Raw genomic sequence first — 24638 nt, 5'->3', positions numbered from 1 at the left:
ATCACCATGACTTTGGAAAAGGTTCTCAGGGCCATTGCCAACCCAAATGGGAGAATCTGAAAATGAAAATTACATCAGGGAACACAGAAGCTTAGGAAGCACTTGTGTTTGACCCTGGCCTAACCGCTGAGACCGCCAATCGTAAGGTCTCCATCCAAAAATGTAGTACCCAACGCGAGGCATTGACTCCCTTCAAATTCAGAATATGCCAAAATGAACCCCTCCCCCAACTTCTTGGGCAGCACAAAGTAGATGAAATAATAGCCTCTCTCTAGGTCCTGGCTTGGAACAGTCTCCACAGCTCCGACTGGAGCAACTGTTGTAATATGGACTCAATCACTCGTGTCTTGAGGGGGGCCTGAAACCAGCTCCTCAAATTTCAAGGCCTACCTCTGACAGACCACCTCTAGGACCCACTGGAATGAGGTAAGAGCCCACTCCTGGTGGAACAGGGCATGGTGACATGACATCTGAAGCTCCCTGGAAGAGACCCTTGAGTCCTTATTGGGAACTCTTGGAAGCAGCCACAGAGGAGGGCCTAAAAATGTCAATCCTTTCTGGCCGCAAGTTGCTGAACCAGAAGAAGCCTTCCTATTCTGCTGGTACTGAGCCCAATCCTTGGACTTGTTCCTGACTCCTGGCCTCCAAAGCCAAGATCAGACCCTGTTCTCAGGGAGACACTATGGCTGAGCTTTGCCAAGTTCCTTAAAAGTCTTCTCCAAAACAACTGACATTGAAAGGCTAGCTTACTCAAACATAAATGGAGGCCACATCTGCTGACCAATTCTGCAGCCACAGCTATGAGCCAATGCAACAGCCATTACCAAGGGGGAACAGATACACCAGGCTATAAAGGGCATCAGTCAGAAAGCCCAACAGACACCAACCAAGCTACCTCTGGTAAGGCAGACAACTGCTGGCTGCACCACAAGAGAGACCTGGCCACATAGATACCATAGACATCACCTTGGATGCTGAAGGCTTGCTCGAAAAAAATCCATCGTGCAGTCATGGGTACAGGGTCATGGATTAAATATACTGCCTTTGTGTGGGTAAAACCAAAGCAGTTTACATATATTATATGCAAGTACTTTCTCTGTCCCTAGTGGGCTCACAATCTAAGATTGTACCTGGACAATGGAGGGTTGAGTGACTTGCCCAGGGTCACAAGGAGCTGCAGTGGGAATCAAACCCAATTCCACAGGTTCTCAGCCCACTGCACTAATCATTAGAGTACTCCTCCACTTTAAGAGCTGAACCACCCTCCATTAGAATAGTAATCTTCCTACTGATTGCTGTCACTAGTGTCCTGGTCCGATGGTTGGTGAGCCCTTAGGTTCCCTGAGGCCTGGCAAGACCTCCGAGGACCGCCGCGCACCACGAATCTTCACCCGCGGTGACCGCCGTTCACCGAGGGTTGAGCCCCCAGCTGCAGGCGGCCAGCAGGACTGCTGGAACCGCGGGGTGACGGTCGGCTTGGCTGGTAGTCAGCAACTCAGTCTCTAAAGGGCAGCTAGCAAGGACGGCTAGCGCAGAAAAGGAACACAGTCTCTGAAGGTGGCTAGCAAGGACGGCTAGCTGAAGAGGAATACAGTCCCTGGAGGTGGCTAGCAAGGACGGCTAGCTGAAGAGGACACAGTCTCTGAAGGTGGCTAGCAAGGACGGCTAGCCGAAGAGGAACACAGTCCCTGAAGGTGGCTAGCAAGGACGGCTAGCCGAAGAGGAACACAGTCTCTGAAGGTGGCTAGCAAGGACGGCTAGCTGAAGAGGAACACAGTCTCTGAAGGTGGCTAGCAAGGACGGCTAGCTGAAGAGGACAGTCTCTGGAGGTGGCTAGCAAGGACGGCTAGCTGAAGATGAATACAGTCCCTGGAGGTGGCTAGCAAGGACGGCTAGCTGAAGAGGACACAGTCTCTGGAGGTGGCTAGCAAGGACGGCTAGCTGAAGAGGAATACAGTCCCTGGAGGTGGCTAGCAAGGACGGCTAGCTGAAGAGGACCCAGTCTCTGAAGGTGGCTAGCAAGGACGGCTAGCTGGAAGGACACAATCTCTGAAGGTGGCTAGCAAGGACGGCTAGCTGAAGAGGAACACAGTCCCTGGAGGTGGCTAGCAAGGACGGCTAGCTGAAGAGGAACACAGTCTCTGGAGGTGGCTAGCCTTCTGATCCACTGTGGGGGCTTCTGACAAACGAAACGGAAGCACTGGTCTGTTTCCGTTTCGTTGTTTAAATTCCCCGCCCGTCCATCCCCTTGAGGCAGCTGGAGCCAATCCCCCCGGCCTAGGCAGGCAAGGGAGGCCTGGATTGGCCAGCGTGCCCGGCGGGCGGGGTCTCCTGGTCCATACGCCAATCCGGCGCGAGTAGGCGGGGCTGGCTCGCTGGTCCGCTCCAGCGAGGGAGACAACGACGCCGGCACCGCCATCTTGGCCGGCGTATCCCCTTCTCCGAGGCCGGCGCTCGCTCCAGCGGATCGCCGGCCTCGGAGCGGCCCGCGGCAGCGCCGGCCCCGTCAGCGGCTCGTCTTCGCCGCCCCGGATCCTGCGGCCTCCGTCGGTCTTCGGCCCCCGCTGGGGGCCCCCAGGTAAGGGCCCGGGATGGGACAACTAGAACCTCTCATTACGTGCAGAAACCTAATGAGATCCTCCTGTGGGAGCGGATAAAGCCTGCCCTTAAGCTTACTGCTCCAGAGAACCCCATCCTGCACCTATCAGTTAACACCATTTGGGAGAGAGAACAATGAAACGGGAAGACCCTGGAATATTTATGGAGACCCCCCCAGAATGGGGCCCTTATCTGTGGGTTCTTCCCACATGGGTGTGGAAATGCAAACAGCTGAGGAGACCTGATTAATTAAGGAGGTGAGCTCCTCCCTGTGAACAAGCCTCACCAACTGGGAAGCCCCTTCCAAGAAGGAACCGCTGATGAACCAGTCTAACCTGCACCATCTACTGAAGGCAGAGAAATACTAAGATGTTCTAGGTTACACCACTCCTTTTATTGGTAATGTCATTGAAACAGTTCAGCCTTTCTGCCTCCCATCTACTGGTAGCACAATATAAATGGTTAGTCTTGACTGTTCTAGTAGAATGGTAAGAACACCATTTATTACAAAAGCAATAGGCAGGCATAATAAATATTGAAACATCAACTGAGCATTCCCAGTGCCAAAAATATTGTTATCTAAAAACTTCCCTTGAAAAAGTATAAAAAGAAGGCCAGGATGGAGCAAAATTAGTCAGTGGTGTAAGGGGAATAAACTAAGGAATTTAAAGATTTGGCTTTTCTTAGGTAGACATTAAGATTCTTAACATCTCTCAATCTCTGGCTTTTTCTTTCTTGGTTCCCATCCTGTTGGTTTACTTCTCATCTTCAGTGTCTGTGGGAATGAAAGGGAATTGACGTGGAGGGGCATAATCGAACGGAAACGCCTATCTCCATGGGCGTTTATCTCCGAGAATGGGTCCGTGAAGGGGCGGGCCGAACCGTATTTTCGAAAAAATGGACGTTTTTGAGCTGAGCATTTGTTTTTTTAAGCAATAATGGAATCTAAAAACGCCCAGCTCAAAAACGTCCTAATCCGAGCCATTTGGTCGTGGGAGGGGCCAGGATTCGTAGTACACTCGAACCCCCTGATATGCCAGGACACCAACTGGGCACCCTAGGTCAGTGCGACGGACTTCAGAAAAAGCTCCCACATGCATAGCTCCCTTACCACGGGTGCTGAGCTCCTAACCCCCCTCCCCCAAAACCCACTACCCACAAATGTACAACACTACCATAGCTCTTAGGGGTGAAGGGGGCACCTACATGTGGGTACAGTGGGTTTTGGAGGCCTCCCATTTGCCAGCACAAGTGTTGCAGGTGGGGGGGGGGGGATGGGCCTGGGTCCACCTGGCTGAAGTGCACTGCGGTACCCACTAAAAGTGCTCCAGGGACCTGTATACTTGCAGGCCTCTAGGACTGGTTGCTGCTATATAACATTGGCACACCAGTTGACACTTGAAGACTAATCTCTCCAAAAACGTCCTTTATTGGAATAACCGCCTTTACTCACAGTTAACTGCAGATCAGAGGTTGTGCCCCACTGGCAACGAGTCTCCCTGGTACTGAGATTAGCAGTAGGTCAGAGCTGGCAGAATGCTGTACAATGCCCCCTTTCAGCCACATTCAAGGTAAGAACTAAGTTGTCTAACGTGGCTAACACAGGAAAGGGAACTAAAACTAGCTTACAAAAATGGCCACTACCGCATGGACTACAACAGGAAACACAACAGGGCACACTCTGACCCAGTAGGCAGGGGGAAAAACACCATGGGAGAAGAGCCTACCAACTACCAACATCGTGAGACTGTAACATAAGCTAATGAAATCACGGAGCCCAATACCCTACACCCACCACAATGCAATGCTGATGTGACCCTGTACTGCACCCGAGAGCCACATCTGACCCAGGGAAAGGCTGTCACAGGATCGAACACATTCTGCTGTCATGGAGGTGGGTATGGCATTTGAGGCTGGCATACAGGCTGGAAAAAAGGTTTTTAAAGTGGGGGGGTTTTGGTGGGAGGGGGTTAGTGACCACTGGGGGAGTCCGGGGAGGTCATCCCCGAGTCCCTCCAGTGGTCATCTGGGCAGTTGGAGCACTTTTTTGGGACTTGTTCGTGAAAAAAAAAGGGTCCAAAAAAAGTGACCCAAAATCGCGGTAAAAACGCCTTTTTTTTTTTCGATTATCAGCTAAAGACGCCCATCTCTCCTCGGCTGATAACCACGCCCCAGTTCCACCTCCACCACACCTCCGACACGCCCCCATCAACTTTATTCGTTTCCGCGACGGAGTGCAGTTGGAAACGCCCAAAATCGGCTTTTGATTATACCGATTTGGGCGCCTTTGCGAGACAAACGTCTATCTCCTGATTTAGGTCGCACTATAGGCGTTTTTCTCTTTCAAAAATAAGCTGGATACTGTTCTCTGAAGCAGCTACTTTGGCAAAAAAAAGGAGCCCTGTTGCAATGTCATGATAGGAAGTTCCTAGCACAACATGTCACATGGCTGTTATATATAATATACGCAGCGCTGAAGTATCTTCTTTACAGTTGATAATGTGCCATAATCAATGCAAAAAAAAATTGTTTCTGTGACTAAACTGTTAGAATCCAATGTGAGATCCCCAGAAGAAACCGCGATATAATATCCAAAAATATCTGACAACAGCCATGTGATAATCAGTTTAGTAAGGGTCTAATTATCTTAAGAGCAGGGATCAATACAGAATATATAATCTACCCAGCACTAAAGTATATTCTTTACAGTTGATAATGTGCCATAACATACAGGATATTAACAACCATCTTATAAATTTCAGACCTCAGTGACAACTCTTTTCACATAGGAATGCTGTCCTATGGCTCATCAACATCGTCATTGGTCTCTGAATTTTAAACTTTATTTCCACACATTTTAACTTATTCTATAATATACTTTTTAATAGACTCTGAATGTGTACTTATATAAACAGAAGGACCCACAAACAACGTGTCATGCTTCACCAAGGGCTGCATCCGAATATGACCCTCTGAAATTAAAATTTTATTTTGCATATAAATTCATGTCAGTGTCGACCTTTAAGAAGCGTCTCAAGACCTTCCTTTTTGGCAGAGCGTTTACCACTGCAGGAGCCGCAGCCTTTTAGCCCACAGCTCACTCCGTGAGTCATCTCTTTCTCCCTCCTGTGGCCCTTGTCCACTGTACTTTATGTTATTGTATTATGGTTTGTTTATTAACTATTGTACGCCACATTGAGCCTGCCCATGGGCGGGAATATTGTGGGATATAAATGTTATAAATAAATAAATAAATAATAGCATTATAACCTATATATATATATATACTACTTTAATCCTGAGTCACTAGCACACAGTACCTGACATTCAGTCTCCATATTCTAAATGTTCAAAATGGCGGCTGCAGAAAAATTCCACCATTTAAATATATCACATGGTCCCATCCCCACCCACAGGGGCTACCGTATTCAGGGTAAAAATCCATCTCTGTTCTCTAGTTTAACAAATACTCAATCACCACCCTTCCACCCCAATTCAATTTTGTCTAATTCTCTCCAATTAATCTCAGTGAGATGTTTTGTCCAGTCAATGAGCCACTAAAGGAGCCGACAACTTCCCTCAAGATTCTAGACTTATGCTCAACCTCGCTTTAATGGGTCTCAAAGTTCTGCCCACATAAAGCAGATCACAAGGGCACTGGATGACATAAACAACAGCAAATTCACACCATTGGCATTTGCCACATTTAGCATGTCCAACTGGCAAATAATTAATACACTTGTAAGTTAGCATTTCCCCAATGGTCCGTCCCCTAAAGTTGGATATTCTGTAAAACACTTGTGCACTGTCAAGACTTTCAATGTTTAAATAGAAGAGCCACCAATTTAGAAGCAAAAGACATGAAAGGTATTAGAAAAACCAATTTATCATCTCGGGTTTTCATGTTGTACTGAAGCAAAAGATCTCACTAGGCAAACTTTAACCTCAAATATGCTTCCTTATAACAGAACTGGGGTACCCCCCCCTCTCCAAAAAGTGATGGAACAATAGATGAGTATGGTAGTCAAATTCAATTACAGTGGAGCAATTCCAGCAATTCTCAGAAATTGAGTGATAGGTAGATGGAAAACTCTGAAAGTGTAATAAGCTGTTTCTAGTCACCTCTTTTCAGTATAAAGTTGTTTGAACAGTGGTGCCAAAATGAAAATCATGCACGTCAACAAAAATCAATTGTATGTATCATGGCCGCAGCTGAGCCTCTGCGCCCTGACATACCTTTTCCCCTGGAGGGGCGGGCCCCATGGCATTCTCAGGCCTCCAGCAGCTCTATTTGTAATTTGGACTGCTTGCTTCAGGGAACTTCCCTAGTCTGGTGTTCTTCTCTTCTTGTGACATCAGCAGGAGCTAGCGCATGCCGAAGATAGCCATTTGAGGATTGGAGACAAGGGGCTGGTCCTGGCACTCTTTGATGACATCATGAGGTCAGGCCTTCAACGGGTTGCCTGGTCTTGACCTAGTGTATGTTGCCACCTAGTTCTGGTCTTGACCTGTGCTAGTTCCAGTCTTGCCAAGCTCCAGTCTCCAGTCCTGCCGAGCTTCCGTTTCCAGTCTTGCCAAGCTCCAGTCACCAGTCCTGCTGTCTCCAGTCCTGCTGAGCTTCAGCTTCCAGTCTTGCCAAGCTCTAGCCTTGCTGTTTCCAGTCCTGCCAAGCTCCAGTCTCCAGACCTACTGAACTCCGGTCTTCAGTCCAACAGTGTTCCAGGGTCCTTTTGATTCATCCTCTCATTTAGTTCTTCCTAGGAGTGATTTACCTGCCGCCTGGTGGGCCTCCATCTAGCCTTTGGGCTGGGCAGTCATCATCTCCCATCTGTGGTCTCGGGTCGTGAGAGTTGATGCTAGTACACTGTAAATTAGGGTATCTCTCATTAAGCTGGTTCAAGAAACATTCAATTGGTCCACAGTGTTTTCCCAAAAGAAAAATATGTCATCCAAAAATTGCTGCCAAACCTGTATGGATTTAAACCAATGGGAATGATACATGTGAATGTCTTCAAAGGCTGCCACATACAGCCTAGCCATAGTTGGAACCAAAAAGGCTCCCACTGCCACCCCCTGTATTTGTTCAAAATATTTCTTCTACTACTACTACTTATCATTTCTATAGTGCTACTAGATGCACGCAGCGCTGTACACTTGAACATGAAGAGACAAACGGAAGTAATTTTTCTTAATTACCAAGGACACCAAATCCATTAAAAACAGATGTTGAGGTGGGCTGTGATCATCCTTATTACTTTCAAAGCCTCATCTTGAGATATCTGAGTGTGAAGGGAAACTAGAGAATCAAAAATTGGTATCAACTGTCAACTGAATGTGTTCAATCTCCCTCAAAAAATGACTGGTATCTTGAAAGAATGAATGCACCTGGCCTGCAGCCTCAAAAAATAATCTATAAATTTGCTAAGTGGTTCCAACACTGAATTACACATAGAAACAATAGGGTGACCCGGAGGTTGGTGCAAACCTTTATGTATCTTAGATACAAAATAAATTCTAGGGGATGGATGGGGAGTGCACAATTATGCCATCTCCTACATGGTTAAAATATTATCCAAAAATGCACATCAGCAACAGGGTCCCGATCTAAAGGCCAGTAATTTTAGAGGACCATACCCTAATGCAGCCCTTGGCAAAACATGACTCATGCTGGTTGCAGTCCTTCTGTTTAGAATAGATAAGTACACATTCAGAGTCTATTAAAATATATTATAAACTATGTTAAAATGAGTGGAAATAAATTTAAAAATGTAAAATTTAGAGACCAATGACAATACTGGTAAGCCGTAGGACAGCATTCCTACATGAAAAGAGTCATCACTGAGTTCTGAAATTTATAAGATGGTTGTTGAGATCCTGTATGTTATTGCACATTATCAAATGTAAAGAATATAGCCCTAGGTATATTATATATTTTGTACTGATCCCTGCTTTTAAGATAATTAGACCCTTACAAAACTGATTGTCAAATGGCTGTTGTCAGATATTTTTGGATATTATATTGCGGTTTCTTCTGGAGTTCTCACATTGAATTCTAACGGTTTAGTCACACAAACAATTTGCACTGATTATACAGTCTGTGTACATTTATTTGGCCAATGATTGTGTTATAGAAGCCTGTTTTTGAGAAAACATGATATCTTGTTATTACAGTACTACTACTACTACTACTTAACATTTCTAGAGCACTACTAGGGTTACGCAGCGCTGTACAATTTAACAAAGAAGGACGGTCCCTGCTCAAAGGAGCTTACAATCTAAAGGACGAAATGTCAAGTTGGGGTAGTCTAGATTTCCTGAGTAGATGTGTAGTGGTTAGGTGCCAAAGGCGACATTGAAAAGGTGGGCTTTGAGCAATGATTTGAAGGTAGGGAGGGGGCCTGGCGTATGGGCTCAGGGAGTTTGTTCCAAGCAAGGGGTGAGGCGAGGCAGAAAGGGTGGAGCCTGGAGTTGGTGGTGGTGGAGAAGGGTAATGAAAGGAGGGATTTGTCTTGAGAGCGGAGGTTACGGGTAGGGACGTAAGGGGAGATGAGGGTAGAGAGGTAAGGAGAGGCTGCAGATCGAGTGCATTTGTAGGTTAGTAGGAGAAGCTTGAACTGTATGCGGTATCTGATCGGAAGCCAGTGAGCCTCAGGCTTAGCTGATGTCTTTTTCTTCACATTTTTTAGATGTAGTAAAGCAGATATTACTGGCTTACTCAATAAACCTGTTCATTAAAACAGTTTTACATTGGATTAGTTGGGTCTATTAAGGAACCCATATATTGCCACAGACCAAACTGCAGAAGAAGCAGACGAGTAGCCACCAACTCATGCAAGCCTGCACCTTTCCTATGCTGACAACAATGTGGATTCTCACTCTCAGCTACAGTAGCAGCTGGGAAGGGAATAATCCATGACTCCATATTGATTTCATGTAGATTTATCTTATTTTCTTTTATGGGTCCATCCAAATAGCTATGGAGACTACTGCTTCCCCTATTCTAGAAGGGACCCAGGACATCCCAAGAAGAGTTTCTGGCTATTGAGGAGCTGTCTGAGTTAACAGTGCAAGAGGCAGACAAAGTACTAAGACTGCAAGAAGAGGAGGATGGCCTAGAAATCCCTAGATATCGAGTAGCCACTGCAGAGGGAACAAGAGAGATTGAACCAGGCCTCTCCATTACAAAGTAGGAGAAGCAGACATCTAAAAAAAAAAAAATAACAGAAGAGGAGAAGGATCAGTTGGAGCAGCTGCTACTTTAGGAGCCTTCAGCTTTGAGGAGAAACCCAGTAGCACAGAACTCCAATCAACACCAGACCTTTTCTACCAGTTCCAAAACCTGCATCTTTTTGTGATCTTTCTCCTGCCATGCTGTCATTTACCTGATCAACAGGGCTCTACATATTAGAAAGGTCAATCACTGAAGGGTAAGACTACCTCTGGAGGGTCATCCAACAGAATTCTGAAGCCCTCAACTGAAATGTGGAAACTGTTCAAAAGGGAAGCAAGACAGCTCCACAGCAGCACTGTGGAGAAGGCAGCATACCCCCGGTGAAAATAATCCAAAACTCACTGAGGGAGTTTGTAAATAGCCAGTCATGCACTAACACTCTGGTAACCCACTTGGAACTTTCCCAAACCCTAAGAGGCACCAAAAAAAGCATGCATTCCAGATCAGGGATGAACAAGGTAGGCCTCTATGAAGTGCAGAAGCAAAGCTACTGCAGAGAATGTAATGTCACCCATGGCCCATTTTCCCATGTCTATACAAGTTATGCTCTTACTGTGCAAGAAACACTGCCTTATACCTTTGGGGCCTGTTTTATAAAAGTATGCCTAAGTCCAAAAGGTGCATAACTTTTTAAATGCAACATAGAATCCTATGTGGGGAGAGTGGGAGGGATGTAAGGGACAGAGAAGGAAGGCAGAGGCTGGATGAAAGTGGGGAGAGAGGGAGGGCAGAGGCTGGATGGAAGGGGGGCATAGGGTAGAGGCTGGATGAAAGTGGCGAGGGAGGAATGGAAGGGAGAGAGAAGGCAGGCAGACAGACACTGGATGGAAGGGGGGGAGAGGAAGGCAGACGCTGGATGGAAGGGTGAGAGAAGGAGGGCATGCACGGGAATACAGGTGTTGGTGGGTGAAGCATGCTACCGATCTGCTTGCGCAAGCAGCATGGAACTAGGACCTCGGGCAGTGGACCTCTTCAGCTTGTGAGACTTGGGCATCCTTGCCAGCAAAGGTAGGACTCGGAGGACTGGAGAATGTGGGGGGAGATGAGAAGAAATGTGTAGCCTAGGGGCACCATGACCCGAGAAAGTTTAGGAACCACTGTCTTAATCATTTAGAAGAAATTGCGAGTCCCCACAGCAACGCTTGGAGAGCACCAACTGTCCAAGAAATTTTTTATCTGTTCTGGGTCACAGAAGATGTAGTGGTTATGTTAAAATTTAATTAAATATTTTACATGGGAAATGAAAAAGAAAACCCATTACAGAGATTGAAACTTCTTGACACGTACCTGGAAATTATTTCCTCTTAGCCTAAAGCCATGGCACTTACATCAGGAAGTCACACTTCCTCCACAAAAACATGTTGTTGTAGTGTACAAAATGACCTTAAAATCCTGTCTGACTAGGACATTTATTTATGTATGCGTTCTTGTATCCCACTGTTATCCAAAAACAACTTTTGGTTCAAAGTGGCTTACAATTTATATTTTGGTAAACAATTACATTAGTTTTTATCCATTATGACGTGGAGAGGATATTTATAGTCTTTAGAATTTTTTGAGGAGCTGTTTAGAAGAAGGTAAGACTATAGTTTATGTAGTTTTCCATTGAGGGGGGACATTGTTAGCTTATGTAATTAGCTGTCACGTTCTCAAAGCTGGAAACTGGGTTGTGAGCCCTTGGGCCACTGCCAAGGAGCGGCAGTGGAAAGCAAAACCACCCCACACCAGAGACTAAGCAGAACCGGACTGGAACTCCGGACTGGAGTTGCAGCAGAGGCAAACAGGCAGGACTGAAGCAGAGCAGGCACCCTTAAACTTCACCTGCACTTGGCCACTTTTCACCAAAAGTTGAGCTTCTGGCTGCAGGTGGCCGGCAGGGCTTACTGGGCAAGGCAGGACTGGATACCCCAATAGGCTGAACCAGGACTGAGGGTCAGAGAGGAGAGGACTATACAGAGACAGCCAGGCAGGGAATGAGAAGCCAAAAGACCAGACTGAAAGCTGTAAACAGCCACTGCAGCAGGGAACCAAACACTGAAAAACAAAAGACAGACTAAAAGCTGCCAGGCAGCCACTAAACAAGAAACACAGAGAACCCAGAACCAGACACAGTAAATACAAACAAGAGTCAAGACTAGGACAGTACAAGCTAAGCTACACATAAACTAAACAGAATCAGGCAAGGAACTAGAACAGGAATCAAACTAGGCTGAAGTGCAACAAGCACCAACATACCAGGGCCTTAGACGCAATGCAAAGGCAAAGCAGAGTGTTTCAGAATGGCTAATAAGCTCAGTAGCACCTGGAGCTCAGCTGCAACCATCACCAGGAAACTACGGGTGCTGTGTAGGTTCAATCCAAGCAAGCAAGTCTGGCAGCCCGGAAGATCCGGACCGGACCGGGCTGAAAACTGGAACGGGTGACAGCACACAGACAATCTAATGCAGCCAGCACACTGAGACAGAGACAGAACTAACTCACAAGGAACAGACAGAAGCCAGCTCAGAAGCTGACCACAGGACATACGGTGAGTCGGAGAGGGGTCACGGCCACAGACGTGACAGTTAGCTATAGAATTATTTTAAAAGGTAGGTTGTCATTTCTTTCCTGAATTGGATAGTTAGTGATGCAAAGGTAGAACTCAATGCTGGTGGGGGCGGGGCTGGGGAGATTTGAGAAGAAATGTGAAGCCTAGGGGCGCCATTACCCAAGAAAGTTTGGGGATCACTGACCTAGTTAGTTTTGATGCTTGCAGTTAAAAGTAAAAAGTGGCATAGAGACCTACATAAGTAATGCCACACTGGGAAAAGACCAAGGATCCATCGAGCCCAGCATCCTGTCCATGACAGCGGCCAATCCATGAAGGGCACCTGGAAAGCTTCCCAAACGTACAAACATTCTATACATGTTATTCCTGGAATTGTGGATTTTTCCCAAGTCCATTTAGTAGCAGTTTATGGACTTGTCCTTTAGGAAACCGTCTAACCCCTTTTTAAACTCTGCCAAGCTAACCGCCTTCACCACGTTCTCCGGCAACGAATTCCAGAGTTTAATTACGCGTTGGGTGAAGAAAAATTTTCTCCGATTTGTTTTAAATTTACTACACTGTAGTTTCATCGCATGCCCCTTAGTCCTAGTATTTTTGGAAAGCGTGAACAGACACTTCACATCCACCTGTTCCACTCCACTCATTATTTTATATACCTCTATGATGTCTCCCCTCAGCCGTCTCTTCTCCAAGCTGAAAAGCCCTAGCCTCTTTAGTCTTTCTTTATAGGGGATGTCATCCCATCCCCGCTATCATTTTAGTCGCCCTTTGCTGCACCTTTTCCAATTCCACTATATTTTTCTTGAGATGCGGCGACCAGAATTGAACACAATACTCAAGGTGCGGTCGCACCATGGAGCGATATAACGGCATTATAACATCCTCACACCTGTTTTCCATACCTTTCCTAATAATACCCAACATTCTATTCGCTTTCCGAGCTGCAGCAGCACACTGAGCAGAAGGTTTCAGTGTATTATCGACGACGACACCCAGATCCCTTTCTTGGTCCGTAACTCCTAATGTGGAACCTTGCATGACGTAGCTATAATTCGGGTTCTTTTTTCCCACATGCATCACCTTGCACTTGCTCACATTAAACGTCATCTGCCATTTAGCCGCCCAGTCTCGTAAGGTCCTTCTGTAATTTTTCCACGATCCTGTCGCGAGTTATTCAAATGACTTTGAATAACTTTGTGTCATCAGCAAATTTAATTACCTTGCTAGTTACTCCCATCTCTAAATCATTTATAAATATATTAAAAAGCAGCGGTCCTAGCACAGACCCCTGAGGAATCCCACTAACTACCCTTCTCCATTTTGAATACTGCCCATTTAACCCCACTCTCTGTTTCCTATCCTTCAACCAGTTTTTAATCCACAATAGGACATTTCCTCCTATCCCATGACTCTCCAATTTCCTCTGTAGCCTTTCATGAGGTACCTTGTCAAACGCCTTTTGAAAATCCAGATATACAATATCAACCGGCTCCCCTTTGTCCACATGTTTGTTTACTCCTTCAAAGAATTGAAGTAAATTGGTCAGGCAAGATTTCTCCACACAAAAGCCGTGGTGACTCAGTCTCAGTAATTCATGTCCTTGGATGTGCTCTGTAATTTTGTTTTTAATAATAGCCTCACCCATTTTCATCGGCACCGATGTCAGACTCACCGGTCTATAATTTCCTAGATCTCCCCTGGAACCTTTTTTAAAAATGGGCGTTACATTGGCCACCTAAATGATGATTCCTCAATAAACCAAATGAAACAGCAAAACCTGGAACAGGATTTTTCTATTGCAAACCTTGTCACACAAACAGTGGATCATTTCATCTTAAATTTTGGTGTTCAGGGAATACCGCCTATGAGAACAGTCGAGTTGCCAGTGCTTGTTGAACTAGTTACTAGTCTCCAGTCAAACAGAACAGTAATGAATCCAGTCACTTTGAAGTGCTGATGAAGCTGAAGCTGGTTGCAATTCTTGGTGAACAGAAATATGTCTCTATCCCAACAGACTGCTGGACATCCCATGGAAAATTTTAAATTGGCGTAACTGTCCACTGGATTGATAGTCTGCTTGTCTGGCCTTAAGACAGAAGACGTTTCATACACTTGACATTCTTGCATCAGTTCTTGAAGATATTTAGAGTTTGCCATCAGATGAAAACTTGTTAGGACAACAACAGACAATTTCAACTTTGTGAAAACATTCTCTGTAATTGGACAGCAAGACAATGATAACCAGTGTATTTTTTCTTGCAAAAAAGGTGCTGGTACTCAAATACCAGGCCATCCTTTAGGGGTGGGGTGATCACTGAGGGATCCACCCCACAACAGCCAGGCCCCTTGCAACCAGTTACAGAATCTATGACAAGGCAAAATTGGTGTGTAGAGCCTGAGCTCTTTCATTAAAACTTGGGGACCATGTGTCAATTTTAGCAGACAATGGAAAAGGTGCCGGTACTCAGTACCCCCAAGTACCCCTCAAAAAAAGCCCTGATGATAACAAAGATGAAGATGTACGTGCTGAATTAGCACTACTACTAATGCAGATGATAACAATGATGATGATAAAGAATTATTTGCTCTAAGGAAGTCAAGTGCTTCAGCCAGAGATTCCTTTGATCAACACCTGCAGACCCAGTTAAAAGGCATCAGTAATATTATGGCCTGGCCTGTTTTGATGGAACTTTTTATCAGACTAAACAATCCACTTCCTGCTAGTGCATTTGTTGAACACCTTTTTATCTGTGCTGGATTAATGACTCACAAGCGCACTCACATGAGTGACAGTTGGGATAAAAATGTTAATAGTTGCATTCACTGTAGTTACAGTACTTTTACTTTTCACTCAAAAAGTATTATATTAGAAAGTAACTTCTTTACTTTTACTTAAGTACATTTTTTAAAGTGTTCTTCATTGTACTTTGAAAAAACACAAGAGGCACCAAATAGTCTGTTCAGATACAAGTACAACAAAACTGCAGATCAAATTAACCAATAAAAAATAAGATAAAAGAGAAGTGGTTTATTAAAACAGTTGCCCGACGTGGCCACGTTTCGCCCTCAGGCTGCGTCAGGAGTAAAAACTTCAAACTAAAAACAATACATAAAAACTCTCATAATGAACAATAATTCACAATAATTAAAATGAATGCAATGTAAAACTCATAAATGAGTAACACCAAAATTTAAAAACATAAAAATTAAATTTGAAAATATGAGTAAAAGAGCTATATGGATTAAATATTCACACGCAGGAGACAAGTGATGTCAATATGATTAAGTGTATGTGGAGAAAAGGAAATACACAGATTAGTGCCATTTTCCATTGTAACATGCAGTTCCATATTATCCAGTCTATCATACTTTTGATTCAAAGTAGTGCTAATGTGAAAGTGATCACATCACATCACATAAAGAAGTTATCAAAAGGTAAAACAAGTGTTTACATACCTAAAAGGGGATTATTACAAAGCATTCCCCTAAAAGTTAACTTATAAAAAGCTAAAAAAGAAAGCAACAGTATCTCAATGCTTGGTTAATATCTAGTATTCATTCAATTCAAAACAGAATAATCATTTATTTTTGAGCTGTAGGAATTCCGAAGTATTAAAATACACATTTATTTTTACTTAAGTACTTTGAACAACACTGTCAGATTGTTCGCTACTTGTCGTCCCTGATGGGGAAAAGTCTTAAATTATCACTACTTGGTTTATTGTTTGGTAAATCTGCAGAATGTGGTACTTTGATTAAAGGGGAGTGGTTCTTACTGGTAAAAGTCAGCATTATTGCAAAACATTGTATAATGCAATATTGGGTGGGAACAGGCCCACCCTCCTATTGGCACTGGAGAAACAAGTTGTATGAGCTTATTAACTGGGAAAGAAAATTAATGTTGTCTATCTGGGAACTACACATTCATCACTGCCTACAAGAGTAAGACGTAGAATCCTTAATGGGTTGGCTGTGTAAACCTATTAATTGTAGATGGTTCTGTTACTGTCGTTCCATATTGTCACTATCCTTGTGGTACCAGGGGGGGGGGGGGATATAAAAGTGGGGGGGGGGGGGAGGAAGGTAATTTAGATTGAAGAGGATTTGGGGAGTGGGTGAGTATATGAATAAATAAACATAACTAAAATGATGATGCTCCTTTCATAGGTATAGGAGAGCGTTCCTTGGCTTGAATTATTTCATTTTTTTCTACTGATGTTTATTCATTCAATAAAATGCACTTTAAATAAAATACAAGTATGGCTGCAAGAATTAAGAAGTGGAGAAACTAGATCCGCTACAAGAAGAAATGCAGAGGCAAGGGAGTAGCGTCATCAACAGGACACTTCCAAACAAATTCAAGGAGACGAAAGATGGTCCACTATTAAAGAATATTTTACCATCTTTCGTCTCCTTGGATTTGTTTGGAAGTGTCCTGTTGATCACGCTACTCCCTTACCTCTGCAAAAATTAGGGGCATACACTGCACAGAGGTAAAACTCATGGCCCATTACATTTAGATGAACCAAAACATATTTGCCCTCTCTGTCCTTTCCCACCAAACAAGCGTGACAAGGCAGTTTTTTTGTTAATAAGAATTGCCACTCCCCTGTGTCTACACTCTGCAGAAGAGAAGAAACAACCCCCCACCCACTGTTGACATAATTTTTTGTGCTCTCCGTCAGAGATCAGACATTTTTACCGGTACTAATGGGTTAAGTGCCACTGATAGCAAATTTGCTAAATAGATACTTTTGTTCCGTTTTCACAGAAGAAAATCCTGGAGAAGGACCGTGATGGACTGGAAATAGTACAAATGGCATTAGCAACTTGCAAGCTTAACAATGGTGTTTTATATAATAGCAATCGGAAGAAGACGGTGTTATAAAAATATTAACTTATACATGTTTGAAATTTTGTTCAAATGCTGTCAGTTTTAAGAATATATCTTTACAAGATCAGTGTGTTATGAGACCTTAAGGTTCATCGAGGGTAACTTTAATTTATGTTAGCTTTGATGCACACTTGATTAAATACTGATTTTAAGTAAGTATGATACCAGGTCCCTGTTATTCAAATTAGAATTATACAGCATACGAGTTTGAGGGATCAGTGCAAATTTATGTTATCTCATAAATATGCATTTGATGACAATAAACGGCACGGGGGTAGCACCGCAATTTATATTAGTGGTTTAGAAGCTTATATTTGCCAATTTAGATACTAATAAGTACACATTACATTACAACCAAGTACATATGACACCAGTTTTTTGGAATTTAAATCACATTTTCTTATAAAAGTTGTTTTACAGACCTGTATGTCACCATTTTTTCATTCATTTTTATTTTATTATTATTATTTATTATTATTATTTTTTAATAATTTTGTCATTTAGGGACATGCTGTTTGTGCTGGTTTTTTTGCATTTCCTTTTTACTTGTCCTGATATGCATTTTGCAAGTAAGTATTACACACTAATTATATCTTCATTTATATTTGTTATTAACAATGTTTTGCTTTTTGATTTGGTTGTTTGGTTATTATTTTATTCACCATTTATTCATGCATTGTTCAATTATTAATTTTTCCATCATTTATTTTTTATTTTTTTATCATTTTAATTATTATATTATTTTTTTTTTCATATTAGTATTTTTTTTCACATTTTTCATTTTTTTAGTTTATCTAATAGTACAAAACATATTTATATATTTATATTTTCATATATATTTTTTTCTGTTTTTTTTAGTTGCTCTTATTCATAGAGATACAGACTAGGTATGTGTTCTTTCCTTTTATCATTTTATCAATTGACAATTTTAATATACAATATTTTGAAAAGATGTTTGATAGTCATTTTTATATGTTTGTACCTGTGCCCTTTCTTTGCTGGTAATATATTTTAAATATAAATGTATGTATATGTATATATGTATTTCATATATATATATACTAGTAAAAGAGGCCCGTTTCAGAGCAAATGAAACGGGCGCTAGCAAGGTTTTCGTCGCCAACACCCCCCCCGCCCTCCCTGGCCAACCCCTTTGTTGTTCTGCCATTGCTCCGCCCCCAACGTCATGACGTTGATGCGAGGGCGGGGCCCGGAGCGATTTCCCCCCCCCCCCGCCTCCCTCCCTGCCAACCCCTTCGTTGTTCTGCCATTGCTCCACCCTCGAGGGCGGGGCCCGGAGCGATTTTGGTGGCTTCACCACCACGAACCTTCAAACCTTTTTGAAGGAAGTCAGGGCTTGGCTTCACTGACGTCAGTGTCCTCAGAACGTTGAGGGTGAGTTTTATTATAGTATGTATATATATATATATATATATATTTATAATGTTATATTTTCCTATGTTAATGTCTTATTCATTTGATTATTATAATTATATATTTATAAATATTTTATAAGTTTTTATCCATTTTTTAAATTGAAAGTGACTCTCATTGTTAACAATTCATGTCTATGTTTTACATGTACATTTTATAATTCATGTTTTACATATTTTATATTTTATGTTTGTTTTAATTTGTAATTTTTAATATTAAATAGCATATAAATATGTTTTGTACTATTAGATAAACTAAAAAAATGAAAAATGTGAAAAAAAATACTAATATGAAAAAAAAATAATATAATAATTAAAATGATAAAAAAATGAAAAATAAAAAATAAATGATGGAAAAATTAATAATTTGTTTCTATAATGTTTAGATTCTATCATTTAATATGTTTGTTTATTAAAGCCCCTGACGCAGCCCTTTTGTGGGCGAAACACGGCCTGTGAAATTTAAAAAAAGGGTAACTGTCTTAAATACGGTATATTCAATAAAATATTTTGGATAATATACTGATCTGTTTGCTCATTTTCCACAGAAGACCCTTATAGGTCATACATTATTTAATAAACCACCCATCAATTAGCAATGTCTGAGCAGTTTACAAAAATAAAAAGGATATAAACAAGAGGAGGCCTACAATATATAAGGAAAATATAGTACAGACATTAAAACCATACTTATCCTATAATAAAAACAAAATGTGGGTAGGTACATGATCAACAAGACAAAGAAAGGTCACCGTTGTAGGGCTGCCGCCTTTGGGGAAATGGCCAGAAGTAGCAACCTATTCAGAGGCAAAAGCAACTGTCAAATAGTATGGAGTTGATATTCAAAGCAATTTAAACAGCTAGCAGGCTGATGCTCAGAACTCCCACAGTAAAGCAACAGCTCAGAACCCATACTGCCAGAACAGCGCAGAAATCTAGCTCGCTAATGCGCAAAAGAAATGGTATTCAAATTATATGCACGCTGTAAAAGCGAAAGCAAGGTGGGGAACATGCTTGGCATATGTGCAGAAGAGGTTCACGGTAAGCTCAGCTCTTGTGCACGTCAGGCAAACCCAAAAGTGAAGCACACATTAGCACTTGTTTTCTGCACCTTTAAATATAAGCCTTTCAATTTTTATTTTTTACTTTGAAGGCTTATATTTCAGGTGCCAATGTGTGCTTTCAATTCTGGATTTGCTCTGACTTGCACACATTCCTCTCTCACTACCAGTGCTTAGGGGCTTGCACAGGCTTCCTTCTGCTTCCAAGTTAAATACAAATTTACAGATTTTAAAGAGAGAATCATGAGAAACCCTCTCTTCAAACACCCCAATACGTGCTCCGAGATGGCGTTAGGTTCTCAGCAGTAAGGGCAGCTTTGTTTTGTGTGCTCTTCTCCGAGCCTTGGGAGGGAATAGGAAATTACCTAATTTACATCCGTTTGACTACATTTGCATGCTAATTGTGCTAATCTTTGGTGTGCACATTGTCTCCCGCTTTACAACTCTCTCAGCAAAGTGCACTCACTAATGCCAGCGCTAGTCCGGCGCTAACTGCCTCTAGCGTCAGCGTTACGTTTTGAGCATCAGACCATTGGAGAGGCTCCTGGCTGATTAAATCACTTGTACGGGGTTACCCGGGTACATTTAACTGGACAGTGCCACTGAATATACCCAGTTAGCACCCAAGCTAAAACCGACTATTTTGTGATTGGTCCAGGGTGGAATCGGTACACATCTGGATAAGTGCCCATAAACTGCACTTAACTGGATAAGTTAACCAGATAAATAGGACCACATAAAACACAGTCCTATCTTTATCCGGTTTAGTGCTGAATATTGCACTTAACTGGATAAGTGTTATCGGGTTATGTATAACCAGATATTCAATGCCAGGCCATGTTCAGGCATCAGTAATGAATAGCTCTAGAAACAACCACTGACCACCACCCAAAGGCTTTATAAGAAATCTCTTCACAGATATAAGCTGGCAAATGGTTTTCACAGCATAGGTCCAATCACGCTAAAGCAGGAATTTAGTATCCACCCGAATCTGAAGATGTGAAGAGACCACCAGGCTCTGCTGAGACAATGCAATTTACGGGATGGTGTACAAGGAATCAGCACAATTTTCACAGCTGTATTTTGAACATTCTAAAACTGTCTGTCAAACCTTGAGAGAAGAAATTACAATAATTTACCCCCCCCCCCCCCCCCCGTTTACTAAGCCGCGCTAGCGGTTGCTGTGCGCTAATGCCGACACAGCCCATTCACTTTGAATGGGCTGTGTCAGCATTGCTGCGTGTCAGCTGCTAGTGCAGATTAGGAAACAGAGGGATAAATTTTGAAATGACTAGGCACATATTGCAGGAGGCAAAGCTCATGCTGGTTAGTGAACAGCATAACAGAGCACAAGTGTCAAAGTCTGTAAAACCATCTCTCTATAACAACAGATGAAATTTGCACTTTGAAAGTCAAAGCACTACCAAAAGATCATGCCAAGAATTTTAACGGAGCTCTTCAAAGGGATTTCTTGAGTATTAAGAGATTCAAGTAGAATCCAATAAAATGTGGCAGAAAGACACAGATGAAGAAGGTAATTTTCACAAGGATTTTTCCACATGGAAAAGGGTTTTTATAACAATGAATGGCAATAAACACATATGTAAATATGTACACTGGAAAGATCACTTCTATGCACTCCCAGGGATTTTGTTTGGCCAGAGCAGAAGCAGAGCTGCAGTAGTGGGGCGGTGGGAGAGGTCCGCCCCAGGTGCAGGTGTGCGGCTGTCGGCACCTATGTGGAAATAGGAGGTACTTCACAAATGAGGCAGGACATGGCCGGCAGAGCAGAATTAACGTGACAACCTGCCACATAGGAGCAGGAGACCAATGCCTGTGCCTGCCATCGGAAGCCTGAAGAAAGTGGCATTTCAATTGCTGGCGTTGGATCCTCCCTTGGAAGCTGGGCCAGGGAGAATCTTGTCCCCCCTGCCCCCCCTCTTGGCAGCTCTGTGTCAAAAAGTTTAAGCTGTCTCCTTCCCCCCCCCCCCATCCCCGCCATATTGGCCAGAACAAAACAACTGCTATCACTACCAAAAACAATAGCAAACTTGTGAGGTTTTATTTAACTTCCTAGGTTTTGCATTCTGTTAGGAGGGAATCAGGGGCGGGGGACGTAAGGGGAGTTGGGGGGGAGGGGGATTTGGGGAACTTTCAAGGGGTCTGTGAAAGGGGGAGGGCTATATTCAAAATGTATTTGTCAGCGCTCCAGAGCTTGCTTTGTTATTTGCAGTGCTGTAATGTAGATTTCATTACTGTTCTATATGGCTTTATTTTTACTTATGCCTAACTCTGCATAACAATAAAGACATTTCTATATAAAAAGGTGAGCCGGTTGATATTTTGTATCTAGGTTTTCAAAAGGCACTTGAATTGTATTGTGGATTAAAAACTTGCTAAAAGATAGAAAACAGAATAGGGTTAAATGGTCAGTATTGTCAATGAAGAAGGGTAGATAGTGGGGTTCCACAGGGATCTGTGCTGGGACCGCTGCTTTTTAACATATTTCTAAATGATCTACAGATGGGACTAACTAGTGAGGTAATTCAATTTGCTGATGACACAAATTTATTCACATGTGTTAAACTGCAAGAGGACTGTGAAAACTTGCAAGAGGACCTTACAAGACTGGCAGACTGAACATCCAAATGGCAGATGACGATTAATATGAGCAAGTGCAAAGTGATGCATGTGGGAAAGAGGAATCCAAACTATAACTGCTTGATATAAGGTTCCACATTAGGAGTCACTGCCCAGGAAAAAGATGTCATTGTTGATGATACGTTGAAACCCTCTGCTCAGTGTGCAGTGACTGCTAAGAAAGCAAACAGAATGTTAGGAATTATTAGGAAAGGAATGGAAAACAAAAATGAGAATATTATAATGCCTTTGTATTGCTCCATGATGCACATCAAATACTGTGTGCAATTCTGGTCACCGCATCTAAAAAAAGGTATAATGGAAATAGAAAAGATACAGAGAAGAGCGATGAAAATGATAAAAGAGATGGGATGACTTCCCTATGAGGAAAGGCTAAAGTGGCTAGGGCACTTCACCTTAGAGAAGAGACAGCTGAGGGGAGATATGATAGAATTCTATAAAATAATGAGTGGAATGGAATGAGTGGACTTGAATCTCTCGTTTACTCTTTCCAAAAATACTAGAACTAGGGGGGCACGTAATGAAGCTGTTAAGTAGTAAATTTAAAACAAATTGAAGAAAATTAAACTCTGGAATTTGTTGCCAGAAAATGTTGTAAAAGCAGTTAGCTTAGCAGGGTTTAAAAAAAAGTTTTGGCTACTTTCCTAAAAGAAAAGTCCATAAGCCATTATTAGAATGGACTTGGGGAAAATCCACTGCTTATTTCTATGATATAGTAGAGGATCCAAAAAAGTACAATATGTTACAATGTTATACGCGGGTAAGTCTCATATATACTTAACGGCTGGTGTCACTTCACTCCCTCGGTGAACCTCTTGCCGTACAATATTGTAATCACTAAGATGATTAAGCGACATTGGGATATTATGAAATCCCACCCTCTATTTAGTGACAGTCAGCTAAGAACAGCCTTTTCACGTTCTAGTAATCTAAAAGAGATTTTAAGTCCAGCGAAATTACCTGAGAAGGACGGAGAAGATAGACACCGTGATATCACATTACCAGCAGGTCACTTTAAGTGTAAAAAATCAAATTGCAAGACATGTACGATCACTCAAGAGGGAGACAATTTTACACATGCGGGCAAGAAATATATTTTAAAGGGACAAACGACATGCAGGACAGTGGGAATCATATATATGATAAGATGCCCATGCGATAAAATATATATAGGAAAATCCACCAGGTCACTACATGTGCGCATGACGGAACACCGTTCACGCATTCAAGCACACAATCTAGGAGCCCCTCTTGTGCAGCATTGTATACAGTTTGTTCACGATATAGAATCATTAAGATGTTCAGTTATAGAACAAGTTCTTCCGTCGTCGAGAGGCGGAGATTACAATAGAAAGGTATTACAAAGGGAGACTTTCTGGATACATAAATTGAACACTACTAAACCAAATGGACTTAATACTCATATACATTGGGGATGTTTCATGTAAGTTGGTATGTCATTATACATCACCGGATCCAGCGATCAGCTGTTTCCGGTAGCGGCAAAAGTTTAAAAACGCCGTCACCGTTTTAGGTTCTTGTTGAAGAAATCAGAGGTGTTACGATCAAACGTAAGTCTGATAGCTGGGACCAATATTAATAGAAACAGTTAGAAGTGCATTATGACTATAGGATTTTAAGGCATATTTGCTTGTATTCTGACAGATGAGGTGAAGCGCTCCCCCTTGACAAAGCAAGAATTGCGAAACAGGCTACCTGTCGGGGTCTGTGAGCACACCCGTTTAAGAACAAGCTAAGATAAGTAACACATTGCCTGAACTTTACATATAATGTTAAGAATAAAAGAATAAATAGTAAAGAATTTAGGTATAGGTAGGTTGGGGGTAAAAGTCTATGATTACAATATTGTACGGCAAGAGGTTCACCGAGGGAGTGAAGTGACACCAGCCGTTAAGTATATATGAGACTTACCCGCGTATAACATTGTAACATATTGTACTTTTTTGGATCCTCTACTATATATATTTGTTTTGAGTGCATATTTCAGTAGAGAAGTGCCCATAAAAATTTTTGACAGTATTTCTATGATAAGCAGCATAAAATCTATTTTATGGTTCCGGGATCTTGCCAGGTACTTGTAACCTGGATTGGCCACTGTTGGAAATAGGATACTGGGCTTGAAGGACCTTCGGTCTGCCCCAATATGGCAACACTTGTGTACTTATGTACTCTACAGTGCTTCAGGTCTCAG

General features: G+C 42.5%; 2 protein-coding genes across 3 annotated transcripts in view; one reads left to right on the top strand and one right to left on the bottom strand.

Moving 5' to 3' along the window:
* The window catches only part of KIF13A (kinesin family member 13A), an 818528-nt gene that overhangs the window by 385251 nt on the left and 408639 nt on the right, over positions 1 to 24638 (top strand).
* Positions 1 to 24638, bottom strand: part of LOC115475582 (thiopurine S-methyltransferase-like) — a 93971-nt gene that overhangs the window by 60227 nt on the left and 9106 nt on the right. The window contains exon 1 of one of the 2 annotated variants that reach the window (XM_030211434.1): positions 15834 to 15855. The exons of the other annotated variant lie outside the window; for it this stretch is intronic. The gene's annotated coding sequence lies outside the window, so the exon portion shown is untranslated. Of the gene's footprint in view, positions 1 to 15833; positions 15856 to 24638 lie in introns of those variants that run through there. 2 annotated transcript variants of the gene reach the window in all.

The sequence above is a fragment of the Microcaecilia unicolor genome, chromosome 1 (genome assembly GCF_901765095.1).
Source record: "Microcaecilia unicolor chromosome 1, aMicUni1.1, whole genome shotgun sequence".
NCBI lineage: Eukaryota > Metazoa > Chordata > Amphibia > Gymnophiona > Siphonopidae > Microcaecilia > Microcaecilia unicolor.
The sequence above is the reverse complement of the archived record's forward strand: the minus strand, read 5'-3'. Positions and strand labels throughout refer to the sequence as shown.